Genomic DNA, 17,812 nt, shown 5'->3' on the forward strand with positions numbered 1-17,812 from the left:
AAAACTAGAAATCAGCTACAATAAAAACAATGGAAGAAATCAAACACTTGGAGGCTAAATAGTATTCTATTAAAGAATGATTGGGTTACCAAATAGATCAAAGAAGAAATAAAAAGCATCATGATAATAAATGACAATGAAAACACAATAATCCAAAATCTACGGGACACAATGAAAGCAGTTCTGAGAAGGAAGTTCATAGCTCTACAAGCCTACCTCAAAAAACAAGAAAAAATGGTAATAAATTACCTAACCCTGCAACTTAAACAATTAGAAAGAGAGCAAAAAGAAAAGCCCACATTATTCAGAAGGAAGGAGATAATAAAGATCAGAGCAGAAATAAATGACATAGAGACAAAAAAAAAGAAACAATACAAAAGATCAATGAAACCAAGAGCTGGTTCTTTGAAAGGATAAACAAGATTCATGAACCTCAAGCCAGGCTCACCAAGAAACAAAGGGAGAGAACCCCAATAAATAAAATCATAAATGAAAGAGGTGAAGTAACAACTGATCCCACTGATATACAAAGGATTGTTAAAAAAAAAAATACTGCAAACACCTTTAGTCCAACAAACTGGACAACCTCAATGAAATGGACACATTCCTAGAAAAATACAAGCTTCCAAAACTCAACCTGGAAAATCAAAAAACCTGAATAGGCCAATAGCTACTGATGAAATTGAAACAGTAATAAAAATGCTTCCAGCAAACAAAAGCCCCGGACCAGATGGCTTCACAGGTGAGTTTTACCGAACATTCAAAGAAGAACTAAAACCAATCTTTCTCAGACTATTCCAAAAAGTTGAAGAGGAAAGCACACTTCCAAGCTCTTCTATGAAGCCAGCATCACCCTAATAACAAAACCAGATAAAGACAACACCATAAAAGAGAATTACAGGCCAATATAATTCATAAACATAGATGCTCAATCCTCAACAAAATTCTACAAATTGGATCCAGTATTACATTAGAAAGATCATACACAAATGACCAAGTGGGATTTATTCCAGGGATGCAAGGCTGGTACAATATATGCAAATCAATAAATGTGATACATCTCATAAACAAATTGAGAGACAAAAATCGCATAATCATATCAATTGATGCAGAAAAGGCATTTGACAAAGTCCAACACCATTTCCTGATAAAAACACTCAGCAAAATGGGAATAGAAGGATCATAACTCAACACTATAAAAGCCTTATATGACAAACCTACAGCCAACATCATACTCAATGGGCAAAATCTAAAACCATTTCCTTTAAAAACATGAACAAGACAGGGATGCCCGCTCTCACCACCTCTGTTCAACACAGTACTTGAAGTGCAAGCCAATGCAATCAGACAAGAAGAAGAGAAATAAAATCTATCCAAATTGAAAAAGAAGTAAAATTGTCATTATTCGCAGATTACATGATACTGTACATAGAAAACCCTAAAGAATCCATCAAAAATTATTAGGATTAATAAATGAATTCAGCAACATAGCAGGATACAAAATTAATGCCAAGAAATCTATGGCATTTTTATACACCAACAGTGAACTTACAGAAAGAGAGATTATAAAAACAATCCCATTTACCATTGCACAAAAAAAGTTAAGATTCCTAGGAATAAACTTAACTAGGGAGGTAAAAGATCTCTACTCAGAAAACTACAGGATACTGAAAAAAGAGATAAAGGAAAACATAAACAGATGAAAAAACATACCATGTTCATGGATTGGTGAAATCAACATCATTAAAATGTCCATACTACCCAAAGCCATCTATAAATTTATTGCACTCCCCATTAAAATACCAATGGCATATTTCACAGACCTTGAAAAAACTCTGTAAAAATTAATCTGGAATTAAAAAAGACCCTGAATAGCTGCAGCGATCCTGAGAAAGAAGAACAAACTAGGAGGGATCTCAATATCAGATATCAATCTGTATTACAAAGCCACTATTCTCAAAACTGTCTGGTACTGGCACAAGAACAGACATATAGATCAACAGAATAGAATAGAGAACCCAGAAATTGACTTGAACCACTATGCTCAATTAATATTTGACAAAGGAGAAAAGAACATTCAATAGAGTCAGGACAGTCTCTTCAAGAAATGGTACTTGGAAAATTGGACTGATACATGCAAAAAAATGAAACTAGACCACGAACTTACACCATACACAAAAATAAACTCATAATGGATAAAGGACTTAAATGTAAGACCGGAAACCATAAAAATACTGGAGGAATCCAAAGGAAATAAAATCTCAGACATATGCCCAAGCAGTTTCTTAACTGGTACAGCTCCTAGGGCAATGGAAACCAAAGAGAAAATAAACAAATGGGACTACATCAAAATAAAAAGCTTCTGCACAGCAAAAGAAACCATCAACAAAACCACAAGAAAGCCCAATGCATGGAAGAACATATTTGCCAATGTTATCACCGATAAGGGTTTAATCTCCAACATTTACAGGGAACTCATACAACTTAACAAAAGGAAGATAAACAATCCAATCAAAAAATGAGCAAAGGACCTAAATAGACACTTTTCAAAAGAGGACATTCAGAAAGCCAAGAAACATATGAAAATATACTCAAAATCACTAATCATCCAAGAGATGTAAATCAAAACAACAATAAGGTACCATCTCACACCTGTCAGAGGGCTATCATCAACAAATCAACAAAGAACAAGTGCTGGAGAGGATGGGGAGAAAAAGGAACCCTCTTGCACTGCTGGTGGGAATGCAGACTGGTGCAGCCACTTTGGAAGACAGTAGGGACTTTCCTCAAAAAGTTAAAAATGAGACTCCCATTTGACCCAGTGATGCCACTTCTAGTTATATATCCCAAGAAACCAGAAACACCAATCAGAAAGGATATATGCACACCTATGTTCATATCAGCACAATTTACCATAGCTAAGATTTGGAAACAGCCTAAGTGCCCATCAACAGATGAATGGATTAGAAAACCATGGTACCCCTACAAAATGGAATACTACGCTGCATAAAAAAGAAGGAATTCTTACCATTGCAACAGCATGGATGGAACTGGAGAGCATTATGCTAGGTGAAATACACCAGTCAATTAAAGGAAAATACCACATGATCTCACTCATTTATGGATAATAAAGACCATTATAAACTAATGAACAAAAATAAAAACAGAGGCAGAGCAGCATCAAACAGACTGTCAAACTACAGCGGGAAGGCTGGGGATGGTTGGGCGGGGGTTAAGGGGAGGGGGTAAGAGATCAACCGAAGGACTTATATGCATACATATAAGCATAACCAATGGACACAAGACACTGGAGGGTATGGGAGGCCAAGGAAAGGTCAAGGGGGAATAAAAAGGAGACATATGCACTACTCTTTGTAATACTTTAAGCAATAAAACAAAATTTAGAAAAATTTGCAGGCCCTTCCTCCCTCTCTTTGCCAGAAGCATACAGGAATGTTCCTTCAATATTTACTGAGGGAACTTGGACAAGCTCCTGAAGAGAAATCTCACAATACTGTGGGTGCTTCCCTGGAATTTTAACTCTCGGACTTGTCCAGAAATTAGCCAGTTGGAGTTCAAATTTTCCAGCCCAGCACTGGTTCCTGGTTGGTTTCTGCTCCTGAGTCTCTACTCTGGCTAGGCTGCAGAACGAAGGTGACAGAAGAGAAATGTCACATTTGTGAGATCCGTGCAGAGGATAAAGTGATTTGCAATAGCTGCTGAGTTCACCTCAGGTTTTCCAGGTGGCTGAAATGGGACCTGGTGTGTGACCAATTTAGCAGATTCAAGCAACAGCAGCCTTCTGATAACCACATGCTCTGCTTGGGGAACAGTTGCTGTCTGTGAAGCCTCCCTCCACCAGCCAGAAGAGCCACCACAGCTGTGAACAGCACCCACCAGAGGCTCTGCTATCAACAGAGGAGCCACTGCTACCACAACCGCCCAAGAGGCAACCACAGCCCGAGGAGCCACTGCCACCCAGGGAGCAGCCACTGCCACCCAGGGTCCAGCCACTGAACGACTCAACAACTAGTCATGTCAGTGATATCGAACATGGGTAGACAAAGAAACCCCCAAAGGAAAGAAAAGGAGGACTCGCCAGAAAAGCAGCTAAGTGAGACAGAGATATGCAACATGACGGAAAAAGAATTCAGAATAAGGTTCCTAGAGTACATGCACCGGATGTTCAAGAAGCAAGAAGAAACAGATGAAAAACTCAACTACTTATGCAAGAAGCTAGAAGAAACAGATGAAAAAATCAACAACTTAAGTAAGTCCCAAGAAGAAATGAAGAGCGACATAGCTGCAATAAAAAACACCATTGAAAGTATCAACAGTAGACTGGGAGAAGCGGAGGACTGAATTAGTGAGTAGGAGACAAGGAAGCAAAACACACTCAAACTGTACTGCAAATGGAGAAAAAAATTAAAAGACAGGAGGAGAGCCTAAGGGAGCTTTGGGACAACATGAAACGAAACAACATACGAATAATAGGGGTGCCAGAACAACAGAAAGAGGAACATGGATTAGAAAACCTATTCGAAGAAATAATATCAGAAAACTTCCCTGAGGTGGGGAAGAAAAAAGTCACACAAGCACAGAGAGTCTGAAACAAGGTGAACCTGAAAAGACCCACACCAAGACACATCATAATTACCATGGCAATTGTTCAGGATAAAGAGAGAATCTTACAGGCTGCAAGAGAGAGACGGAAAGTAACATACAAGGGATCTCCCATTAGATTATTAAATGATTTCTCAACAGAAACACATCAGGCCAGAAAAGAATGGACAGAAATTTACAAAGTGATGCAAAGCAAAGGATTGAATCCAAGAATACTCTATCCAGCAAGGCTATCATTCAAAATTGAAGGGGAAATAAGAAGCTTCACAGACAAAAAAGGGCTAAGGGAGTTTATCACCACCAAGCCAGCCATGCGGGAAATGCTAAAGGGACCAGTGTAAAAAGAAGAAATATCAAGCTCAGAAAGAAAACAGCCACACACACAAAAAAGAAATGGCTACAAACAAGTATCTTTCAATAATAACTTTAAATGTAAATGGACTAAAAGCTCCAACCAAAAGACATCGAGTGGCTGAATGGATAAAAAAACATGACCCATATATCTGCTGTCTACAAGAGATCCACCTCATTAGAAGGGACTCACACAGACTGAAAGTGAAGGAATGGAAAAATATCTTTCACGCAAATGGAAAGGAAAAGGAAGCTGGGGTAGCAATACTTATATCGGACAAAATACATCTCAAAGTGAAGGCCATAACCAGAGATAAGGAAGGCCACTTCATAATACTAAAGGGATCAATACAACAAGAAGATATAACCCTGGTAAACATATATGCACCCAATGCAGGAGCACCCACATACATAAGAAAACTTCTGGAAGATATCAGGGGAGAGATCGACAACAATACAATCATAGTAGGGGACTTTAATACACCACTGATATCACTGGATAAATCCGCTAGACAAGAACTCAGCAAAGAAACAGCAATCCTAAATGACTCACTAGATCAGATGGACTTAATTGACATCTTCAGAACACTTCACCCCAAAGCTGCGGAATATACATTCCTCTCAGGTGCTCATGGGTCATATTCAAAAATAGACCACATATTGGGTCACAAGCAAAGTCTCCACAAATTCAAGAAGATTGAAATCATAAAAAGCATCTTCTCAGACCACGATGGCATAATGTTAGAAATAAACTACAATAAAAACAACCCAAAATACTCAAACACTTGGAAGCTGAATAGCATGTTATTAAATATTGATTGGGTTACCAATGACATCAAAGAAGAAATTAAAAACATCCTGGACACTAATGACAATGAAAACACAACAATCCAAAACCTCTGGGACACAATAAAAGCAGTCCTGAGAGGGAAGTTTATAGCTCTACAGGCCTATCTCAAAAAAAACAAGAAAAAATGGTAGTTAATCATCTAACTCTACAACTCAAAGAATTAGAAAGAGAGCAACAAGAAAACCCCAGAGTGAACAGAAGGAAGGAGATAATAAAGATTAGAGCAGAAATCAATGAAATAGAGACCAAAAAAACGATACAGAAAATCAATGAAACCAAGAGCTGGTTCTTTGAAAGGATAAACAAGATTGACAAACCCCTAGCCAGGCTCACCAAGAAGCAAAGAGAGAGGTCCCAAATAAACCAAATCAGAAATGATAGAGGTGAAATAACAACAGACCCCACAGAAATACAAATGATTGTTAAACAATACTACGGGCAACTCTACTCCAACAAACTAGACAACCTGGAGGAAATGGACAAATTCCTAGAAAAATACAACATTCCAAAACTCAATCAGGAAGAATCTAAAAATCTCAATAGGCCAATAACTATGGAAGAAATTGAAGCAGTCATCAAAAAGCTTCCAGCAAACAAAAGCCCAGGACCAGACGGCTTCTCAGGGGAGTTTTACCAAACTTTCAAGGAAGAACTAAAACCTATCCTCCTCAGATTACTACAAAAAGTTCAAGAGAAAGGAACACTTCCAAACACATTCTATGAAGCTAGCATCACTCTAATTCCAAAACCAGGTAAAGGCAACACAATGAAAGATAATTACAGGCCAATATCCCTCATGAACATAGATGCCAAAATCCTCAACAAAATCTTAGCAAATCGGATCCAGCAGTACATCAGAAGGATCATACACCATGACCAAGTAGGATTTATCCAGGGATGCAAGGATGGTACAACATCCGTAAATCAATAAACGTGATACATCACGTAAACAAATTGAAAGAAAAAACCACATGGTCATATCAATTGATGCAGAAAAAGCATTCGACAAAATCCAACACCCATTTTTGATAAAAACTCTCAGAAAGGTGGGAATAGAAGGATCATACCTCAACATAATAAAAGCCATATATGACAGGCCCACAGCCAACATCATACTCAATGGACAAAAACTAACACCATTTCCCCTAAGAACAGGAACAAGACAGGGATGCCCACTCTCACCACTCCTGTTCAACATAGTACTGGAAGTATTAGCCATTGCAATTAGGCAAGAAGAAGAAATAAAAGGCATCCAAATTGGAAAAGAGGAAGTAAAACTGTCCTTATTTGCAGATGACATGATATTATACATACAAAACCCTAGAGACTCCATCAAAAAGCTGCTAGACTTATTACATGAATTTGGCAATGTAGCAGGATACAAAATTAACCCCAAGAAATATGAGGCATTTCTATACACCAATAGTGAACTTTCAGAAAGAGAGATTAGAAAAACAATCTCATTTACCATCGCACCAAAAAAATTAAGATACCTAGGAATAAACTTAACTAAAGAGGTTAAAGTCCTCTACTCAGAAAACTACAGGACGTTGAAAAAAGAGATAGAGGAAGACATAAACAGATGGAAGAACATACCATGTTCTTGGATTGGTAGAATCAACATCATTAAAATGTCCATACTACCCAAAGCAATCTATAAATTCAACGCACTTCCCATTAAAATACCAATGGCCTTCTTCAGAGATCTAGAACGAACTCTCCAAAAATTCATCTGGAATAAAAAAAGACCCTGAATAGCTGCAGCGATCCTGAGAAAGAACAAAGTAGGTGGGAACTCAATGCCAGATATCAAGCTGTATTACAAAGCCACTGTTCTCAAAACTGTCTGGTACTGGCACAAGAACAGACATATAGATCAGTGGAATAGAATAGAGAGTCCAGAAATTAGCCCGAACCAATATACTCAATTAATTTTTGACAAAGGAAGCATGAACATACAATGGAGCCAAGATAGTCTCTTCAATAAATGGTGTTGGGAAAATTGGACAGATATATGCAAGAAAATGAAACTAGACCACCAACTTACACCATACACAAGAATAAACTCAAAATGGATAAAGGACTTAAATGTACGACAGGAAACCATTAAAATTCTAGAAGAATACAAAGGCAACAAAATTTCAGACATATGCCAAAACAATTTCTTCACTGATACAGCTCCTAGGGCAGTTGAAACTAAAGAGAAACTGAACAAATGGGACTACATCAAAATAAAAAGCTTCTGCACAGCAAAAGAAACCATCAACAAAACATCAAGAAAACCCACTGCATGGGAAAACATATTTGCCAACGTCATATCTGATAAGGGCTTAATCTCCAAAATTTATAGGGAACTCACACAACTTAACAAAAAGAAGATAAACAATCTAATCAAAAAATGGGCAAAGGATCTAAATAGACACCTTTCAAAAGAGGACATCCAGAAAGCCAAGAGACATATGAAAACATGCTCAAAGTCACTAATCATCTGAGAGATGCAAATCAAAACAACAATGAGGTACCATCTCACACCTGTCAGAATGGCCATCATCAACAAATCAACAAACGACAAGTGCTGGAGAGGTTGTGGAGAAAAAGGAACACTTGTGCACTGCTGGTGGGAATGCAGACTGGTGCAGCCACTATGGAAGGCAGTATGGAGGTTCCTCAAAAAATTGGAAATGGAACTCCCATTTGACCCAGTGATGCCACTTCTAGTTATATATCCCAAGAAACCAGAAACACCATTCAGAACGGATATATGCACCCCGATGTTCATAGCAGCACAATTCACCATAGCTAAGATCTGGAAACAGCCTAAGTGCCCATCAGTAGATGAATGGATTAGAGAACTGTAGTACATCTACACGATGGAATACTATGCTGCTGTTAAAAAGAAGGAACTCTTACCATTTGCAACAGCATGAATGGAACTGGAGAGCATTATGCTAAGTGAAACAAGCCAGTCAATGAAGGAAAAATACCATATGATCTCACTCTTTCATGGATAATTAAGACCATTACAAACTTTTGAACAATAATAGATACAGAGGCAGAGCTGCCTCAAACTGATTGTCGGACTGCAGTGGGAAGACCAGGGAGGGTTGGGGGACTGGAGGGAGGGGAGTAAGAGATCAATCGAAGGACTTGTATGCATCCATATAACCATAACTAATGGACATAAGACTCTGGGGGGTAAGGGAGGGCAGGGGCTTGGTAAGGGCGGGGGGGAAAAAAGGACACTTATGTAATACCCTTTGTAATACTTTTAGCGAAAAATAAAAATTAAAAAAAAAAAATTTGCAGCCTACATGTGGCCAAAACAACAACAAAAAAGTTATCAAAGACTTTGGAAATTATGTGTACTCATATATTATTACCACTGAAAAGCTTTCTCATTAATCTTTATTTTAGTTATATCTATTTATTATGTCTTAACACTTTTGATATTTTAATGCCAATTATTATTACCCATTGCATTTTCTTGGCTAATTTGCTAACAGGGATAACTCATAGGTCTCCAGTGACTTTAAAGTGAAAGTACTATATATTTTTCTTCACAAAAATGGGAGTGGCCCCTCTGCTATTTCTGCAGCCTGCTGGATGGCACTTTTGCAGATCTGGTCTTCCTAGGAAAAAGAGTTGGTGGGTTTAGACGTTTTTATTAGCCTCATTTTTCTTTCCTAGTAGACTGTAACAGTATGAAATCTTGCATGTAAGAAAAGATCTTAAAAACAAATAAATAAACAAGTACACACACACACACACAAAACCAACCCTACAGTAAATAAATGAGTACTCTCAAAAGGATGGATGGGATATTAGCCTTAGAATCTTATCTTATACTAACTCTGCACAGCAAATGAATCTATGTGGTTAATAAAGCCACAATTGGTTCTGAGTGGCATTAAGCCCATAGTAGAGACAGAGGATTCCTTCTATTCATAAAACGGTGAGGACCAAAAGATAGAAAGCAAGCAAAGAACATCAGTGACCAAAGTTACATTACAGACACAAAAGAACTCTAACTAGCTAAAAGTTTTGGGTGGCTGATGCCTTGAAAGAGAGAGCAGGAAGCATCCCCAAGATTAAGAATTCTTGGCAACTGTTGGGAAGTTCCTGCAATCCCTGCCACATGTAAGTGGACCCACTAAAGTGGGATGTGCCCCAGCCTTAAAAAGTGAAATCAAACAACAAAGAGACATAAAGCAACACTCAACAGACACACTCATCCTATCTAATAATAGACAAACATGGTAATTGACCATACCTTCGCTATGCTTCCCATTGGCTAATCAGGGTGATATGCAAATTAACTGCCAACAAAGATGGCAGTTAACCGCCAACAAAGATGGCGGTTAATTTGCATATGTAGGCACAATGCTGGGAGGTGAAAGGGGAAGGACGGAAGAAGCCGCCTGCTGCTGATGGTGATCAGAAACCCAGGTGGAGGGCAAGATCTGGGTGGCAGGTCAAAGGCGGAGAAGCCGGGCAGGGCAGGGAAGAGGCAGCCACCAGCAGCCACCTCTTCCCTGCCCCGCCTGGCTGGTGATCCATGATTGAAGAAGCCGGGTCGGGCAGGGAAGAGGCGGCCCTGACCACTAAGTAGATTGTGAGCGCCCTTCAGACTACACAGGTAAAGCCCCATGAGACTGGGTCCTGACCTCTTCATGCCATGAGCACCTTTCAAACTGCGCAGGTAAAAGCTGTGAGACTGGATCCTGACCTCCATGTAGATCGCGAGCACCTTTCAAACTGCACGGGTAAAACCCCATGAGACCGGGTCCTGGCCGCTACATGCCACCACAAAGATCATGAGCACCTTTCAAACTGTGCAGGTAAAAGCCATGAGACTGGATCCTGGCCGCTACATGCTGCCACATAGATCATGAGCACCTTTCAAACTGTGCAGGTAAAAGCCATGAGACTGGGTCCTGGCCGCTACATGCTGCCACATAGATCACGAGCACCTTTCAAACTGTGCAGGTAAAAGCCATGAGACTGGGTCCTGGCCGCTACATGCTGCCACATAGATCACGAGCACCTTTCAAACTGTGCAGGTAAAAGCCATGAGACTGGGTCCTGGCCGCTACATGGTGCCACACAGATCACGAGCACCTTTCAAACTGTGCAGGTAAAAGCCATGAGACTGGATCCTGGCCGCTACATGCTGCCACATAGATCATGAGCACCTTTCAAACTGTGCAGGTAAAAGCCATGAGACTGGGTCCTGGCCGCTACATGCTGCCACATAGATCACAAGCACCTTTCAAACTGCGCGGGTAAAACCCATGAGACTGGGACCTGGCTGCTACGTGCTGCCATGTAGATCATGGGCTGCCAGCAGCTGCCTCTTCCCTGGCCTCCTCTCTCCCCCCTCCGGTGATCGGGAAGTACCTGTATTTTTTTTTCAAAGTACCTGTATTTTTAATAATTTCTTGACATGGTAATTTTACATTACGATCCAAGGGTGGTGGGGTGAGGAGAAGGAAAAGCAGAACAATCCAACAAACAAAAAGGGAAACAGAAATGCAGGGTGGGTAGGGGCATTGCCCAACTAAAATGCAATTGGTTTGTTACTGAGTGCTATTCATGGGAAGACAGCATCCTGACTCCTTCTCTATACAGCACATTGGGAGTAAATATGATGCATCCAGGTGGAAATATGATTAGGGGTTGGAAAACAGACAGGGAAAGAAGAAGTCAGAAATAGACAATGAGAGAGTTACTGGCTGGCTGGCTACAAATACTGACTCTCCAGTAGTGATAGAATAAAAAAGTGGGGGATATTCTGGAAGATTCAAGAGACAGGGGGCAACTCTTCTATGGTTTTGACTTGCCCAGCAGATTTCCACATACACACATGTACAAGCATATGTTTGCATGCACACACATATACACATAACTGACTGCCCTCCCTGGAAGCACAGAAGAAGTAGAAGCTGCCAGAAGAAGAAGCCGCCCACCTTTGGTCCAGTCGCCAGCACCTGTGGCCAGGGAAATAGGTTCCCTCTTCTCCTACTGCAGTCATTACTTCAATATTCCCCTTCTGAATTTCTCTCCTGTGCTGCAACCCAACTCCACTTTTCATTGGAAGGATATGGAACAGAGAGAGCAGTGTTAAAAGCTTACATTTTTAAGCTGATAAGGTTGGTACTTAAACATATAAATGGAAAACTAGAGTCCTTAAGGCAACAAAGACTACAAAGGACAGGGACAGCGCATGACCTATTATATCCAGCAATCCATATGGGGACTGAAAACTTTGCAATGATGACAATTAGTGAAAATATGAATCAGCTAAAATAGTTGACAGGGACAATTCTTCCATCTTTGAAAATATCTACATCAAATCTGTTTAAGTAGATTTTCATCTTCATAATATAACTCATTCTGACAAGACCACCACCACCACCAATGTGGTCAGTGTCGTGCCGATAAATGTTTAATAACTGAGGGACACCCCCACCCTGAGTGCACAAATTTTTGTGCACCGGGCTACTAGTATAGGATATTTACATGTTTGCACAACTTAAAGACAGGAGCTTCACACCATGCTTCTTGTCTGTCCAGCCACAGAAACCTCAGAATGCCCTGCATAAAAATTTTTAAAAACACACACATTGTAGCAGAGCAATGTCTCTCATCCCAGAGTGCATCAGACTAAGGGCTCAGAGACCAGACAAGGACCTCTTGCCACCTGGACCTGATCTAGCTCAACCAGTAAATACATGCCTTACACAATATATGCTTCCCATGCCAAACAATGAAATCCAGACAGGCAGCAAATGCTTCTTGAACCATACAAACACAATTCCTCTTTCTGTCTTACAAAAATGCTTGATTTAACTGAGGTCTCAAGTGAGACGATGGGGATTGCTGAGGCTGTGGCTGGGACTTAAAATAGGAAAATTCCTGGCAGTTCTGCAAATAATAAACCCAGACCTCATTCCCAGGAAACCCCCAGTCCAGGCAGCAAACAGGATCCACAGTACATTCCTTTGTGGTCACCAGAATATGTAACCAGACAATTAATGGATCTGGTCTGCCTGTCACTACTTGAGCCAATTAAGCAGAAACAAGGTTGAATTATATGTGAGCGCATATTACAATATTGCCAGCAGTATGGGAGAGCAGCAGGTAGTCCACAAAAATCTGCTCTGCCTCCCACTGTCAGCCAGCTTCTTATATTGGGTAAAAGGACAAAGATTACATGGGTAAGTAGGCAGAAGGTTATGCCAAATGGGCATTTTACAGGTAATTCAGGCTGGGGATTTGTAAAGGCCTGTGAGTATTCAAAGGGCTAGCACCTCTGGTTTCTGCAACAAGGTTGGTAACCGTTCCATGATAATAGGCGCCTCCTAGATAGAGAGGATGGGCTGCATTTGCAGGTGAGCTCCCAGGTCCTGTGTGCAACTCCCTGTCAGGTTAGAATGTGCCTTTTTTAATCAGAAAAAAACAATTACTGTTAACAGCATGAAAAATCTATACTAATAATAGAGGAATATGAAAATTGTCTGGGATGCCATCACATAATGACCGTTCAGCAGGGTGCATCCCCGCCCCCTGCTCAGGCAGCTGCAAGGCCCGGGGTATGTAGGATAGCATACTATAGGAGGGAAAAGAAAGGAGAGGGAGAGGAAGGCAGGCCAGCATGTAGACAGGCTGAGAGGAGAAAGAGAAATACAGAAAGGGAACAAGAAAAAGACACAGGAATGGAAAAGGAAAGGAATACGGGGCTGCACACAGGAGGGGGTGGTGACTGCAGGGGGATGGAGCAGCTGTCCCTGAGGAGGGGCAGGCCATAGGCAGTATGGAGCAGGGATCCCTGCCCAGACATGGGAAGAGGGCGGTGGCCCCCTGTGCGAGCCATTGGGATGTAAGGGTGGATGGTCCAAGGCCTTCCAGGCAGAGACACTCCTGCTCCACAGCAGCAGCACCCAAGCTACATGGGCCCTGGCCACCCTCATTGGGCTGGGCACCCTGCACTGGAAGTGGAGGTGCAGCTTAGCTGGGGCAGAGTCAGACACTAAGGAGGGTACCGCTTTCATCCCCAAGGGCTGGACCCCAAAGACACTGGTCAGGGTTAGGTTGGTGGCACATTAAGTGTACTTGGTTGACTAGAAGTTGGGGAGTCCCCGGCAGGGAATGGGAGGAGGATAGCAGCAGGAAGGCCAGGGAAGGGGGTTCAGCAAAGGCCTGGCCAGGGCTGGGCCTTGTGCTGGGGATTAACACCCTTGAATGGAAGCTTTAATATCAAAGTTCGCTCAGAAGGGGCTGGAAGCAGGTCCCAGAGAGGAAAGGGGAAGGTTTAAAAGAGAAGCCAGTGAACATGGTGGGGAGGGAGGTAATAATAGGGAAGGCAGAAGGGAGGCAGGGTTCAGGTTCACAAGGGAAAGGTGAATGGGGGGAAGGGTGGGAGGAGTAAGAAGGAGACAGAACAGGGAATGAAGGGAAAGAAGGGAGGAGGGAGGAAGAGGGGTCCAGGAGGTTCAAAGAGGGAGGGAAAGAAAGCAGGAAAGAGAAGTATGCTAAAATGGGTGAGGCCAATAGTTAAGTAAAAAGAAGAAACAGAATGTGAGAGTGAAGGAAGTTTAAAAGAAGGAGTGAGAAAATTAAGTACAGGGTGATTTTTTAAAAATATAGTTGGACAGATTCCTACAGCCAGTCGGCCTGGTGGTCAAATCCCTCTAGTGTTAACTACAACAATTAAGGCTTGGCTAGAACAAGACTGCGCACAAAGACCACAAGGGGGTGCACCAAGAAAGCATAAAAGATGCGGAGACAAAAAAACATGACAGAAATGGAGGATATGGAGCTAAGAATCGCAATTTTGAGGGCTTGCTATAAACTTGAGCAGAGCCTCACGAAAACTAATGAGACCCTCTATGCTACGATAAAGAAATTAGAAAGTAAGCATACAGGGACTGAAATAAAGAATGTTATACCCCATAGCAGACCAGAGGGGCACAAGAATCAAACCAAAGATTTGACAAAAAACACCCAACTGGAAAAGCAAAATGAAAAAAGAATCCGAAAGTGTGAAGATAGTGTAAGGAGCCTCTGGGACAGTTTCAAGCAGAATAATATCAGAATTATTGGGGTGCCAGAAGATGAGAGACAGCAAGATATTGAAAACCTATTTGAAGAAATAATGGCAGAAAACTTCCCCCACCTGGTGAAAGAAATGGACTTACAGGTCCAAGAAGCACAGAGAACCCCAAACAAAAGGAATCCAAAGAAGACCACACCAAGGCACATCATAATTAAAATTCCAAGAGCAAAAGACAAAGAGAGAATCTTAAAAGCAGCAAGAGAAAGAGACTCAATTACCTACATGGGAATACCCATACGACTGTCAGCTGATTTCTCAACAGAAACTTTGCAGGCCAGAAGGGAGTGGCAAGAGATATTCAAAGTGATGAATACCAAGAACCTACAACCAAGATTACCTTATCCAGCAAAGCTATCATTCAGAATTGAAGGTCAGATAAAGAGCTTCACAGATAAGGAAAAGCTAAAGGACTTCATCACCACTAAACCAGTATTATACGAAATGCTGAAAGGTATCCTTTAAGAAGAGGAAGAAGAAAAAGGTAAAGATACAAATTGTGAACAACAAACATACATCTATCAACAAGTGAATCTAAGAATCAAGTGAATAAATAATCTGATGTACAGAATGAACTGGTGATTACAATGAATCAGGGACATAGAAGGGGAATGGACTGACTATTCTTGGGGGGGGGATGGGAGATGCGGGAAGAGAATGGACAAAAATTGTGCACCTATGGATGAGGACAGTGGGTGGGGAGTGACGGCAGAGGGTGGGGCGGGAACTGGGAGAAGGGGAGTTATGGGAAAAAAAGAGGAACAAATGTAATCAGAACAATAAAGATTTAATTTAAAAAATATATATATATAGTTGGACATCCTCTGAGGGTTCCCAGACTGTGAAAGGGCGCAGGCTTGGCTGAAGCTCCACCCACCCTCGCTCTCCACCACCCCACCTCCTGTGCATGAATTTCGTGTACCAGGCCTCTAGTATTTCTTATAATTATCACTGATCCCCAATATTCTATTTCTGCTCCTATCACAATGGCATTGTCTCAGGAAGGGAATATCTACAATCATTTAATGTTAGAGGGCTTACTATACCTAGGTAATGGAAAAGGGGAGATTCTAGAATTCTGTGCTGTCCTATAAGTCAGCATAAGAAACATTAAAACTATAAATAATTTTTGTGAGTTTATTTGAAACAAACTCTGGACAACTGCCAGGAGCATAATCTCAACACACCAAGGTAACGCTCCAGGGAATAGTAGTTTTGCATCTTATTTTATACTTTACAATCAAAAGAGAAGACATAGTGAGTTTCTTGAAAGTAATTTGTGATAGATTAGGGAGGCAGGAGAAAGTAAAGCAGAGAAACCTCTGGAACTAGATAAAAAGTAACATGATAGAAGTGCCCTTGACAGGCAGGAGGGCCGGGCTGTGCACCTCACGCTGCAGGGAGATGGCTCAGTGACTTCTCCTGAGGAGGTTCCTGGCCTCTGGCATCTCCAGGAAACCCCCTCAAAGTCAGTGGGCACCCCTCATCTCCAGGATGCTGCAGGCCCCACAACACAGTCCTGGTGACCTGACAGTAACATCCAGCCAAGCCCGGCCATTACACACCACCAGAGTCTGCACAACAACCTTCAACATCCAGGATGGACCTTACTTTCAAGATCGAGTTGTCAACAGTGAGACACCCGTGGTGGTGGATTTTCATGCACAGTGGTGTGGCCCCTGCAAGATCCTGGGGCCAAGGTTAGAAAAGGTGGTGGCCAAGCAGCATGTAAAGGTGGTGATGGCCAAGGCGGATATTGACAACCACACAGACCTCGCCATATAGTATGAGGTGTCAGCTGTGCCCACCGTGCTGGCCATCAAGAATGGGGACATGGTGGACAAGTTTGTGAGCATCAAGGATGAGGATCAGCTGGAGGCTTTCATGAAGAAGCTGATTGCCTGACAAGCAGGAAAGAACCCTGATGCTCTTGCCCACTGGAGCCCCATGGTCCTGGAAGGACCCTGATAGAACTCAGTCCTGTGCAGGCCCTTCCCGCCTCCTCCCTTCTGTCTGGCCCCTGATGGCCCATGTTTGGAGACCAGGCCTCCAAGCATGGATCCTCCAGTGCTTCTAGCCTGGCTGACTGCCAGGGTGGCCGCCAGGGGAACGATGCTGCTGCTGAGCTGGGGACAGTGGTCTCCCACACTCTCAGTGTCTACTCCCTCTAGGGCTGTCACAGCTCTCCCAAGGTGCTTGGAGAGCCTGGGCCCAGTCACAGCTTGTCCTCATCTCCCCGGGCCCTTCTGATCCTAACCCCAGTGCCTGGCTCATCTGCCTCCTGAATTTTTCTTTCCTGCTGTTGTTTTGTAAAAAGAAACCCAAACAAGTGAGAGTAATATATAATTCTCTCATTTTTTGTAGGTCTGTAATAAAGAACTTTATGTGATAAAAAAAAAAAAACCACAGTAACATGATACAACTTTTTACATAGTGGAAATAGGATAGTCAAAAATTAACAAAATAAAAATAACAACTTGGATTTGCAATCTCTGCTCTGGTGCTTTAGTTGTGCCCTGGGGGTCCAGAAAAAAAGGGAGTTACTCTGACTTTTCAAAAGAACAGTATAGTAGATGCAAAAGACAATACACAGGTTCAGTTAAGGTAAAGATTGTCTTTTTTCAGAGAAGATTCTAACCTACAATTTGACTACCTGCTTTAAACTGCTTTTAGTTAAAAGGTTTTTCTTTCAGACCATCCTTTGTGGTCATTTTAGATCTCTAGCTTTCCCTAATATTTTCAGGTTAGCATGTGCCCCCTTTTTTTCACATATATATGCAACTTCCTGTGAGAATGGAAATTTTCTATGTCTGTGTTGTGTGATGGGGTGGCCACTGGAGACTAAGGAGCATTTGAAATGTGGCTAGTGTGTATGC

The 17,812-nt window shown here is 41.6% G+C and overlaps 1 pseudogene; it reads left to right on the forward strand.

Annotated features, from left to right (window-relative positions):
- The first annotated feature begins 16,340 nt into the window (after positions 1-16,340).
- On the forward strand, positions 16,341-16,996 carry LOC139000570 (thioredoxin, mitochondrial pseudogene; annotated as a pseudogene).
- The last annotated feature ends 816 nt before the right edge of the window (positions 16,997-17,812 follow it).

Source organism: Myotis yumanensis, unplaced genomic scaffold (genome assembly GCF_028538775.1).
Source record: "Myotis yumanensis isolate MYYU_CA2020_CCGP unplaced genomic scaffold, mMyoYum1.0.hap1 SCAF_24, whole genome shotgun sequence".
Taxonomy (NCBI): Eukaryota; Metazoa; Chordata; class Mammalia; order Chiroptera; family Vespertilionidae; genus Myotis; species Myotis yumanensis.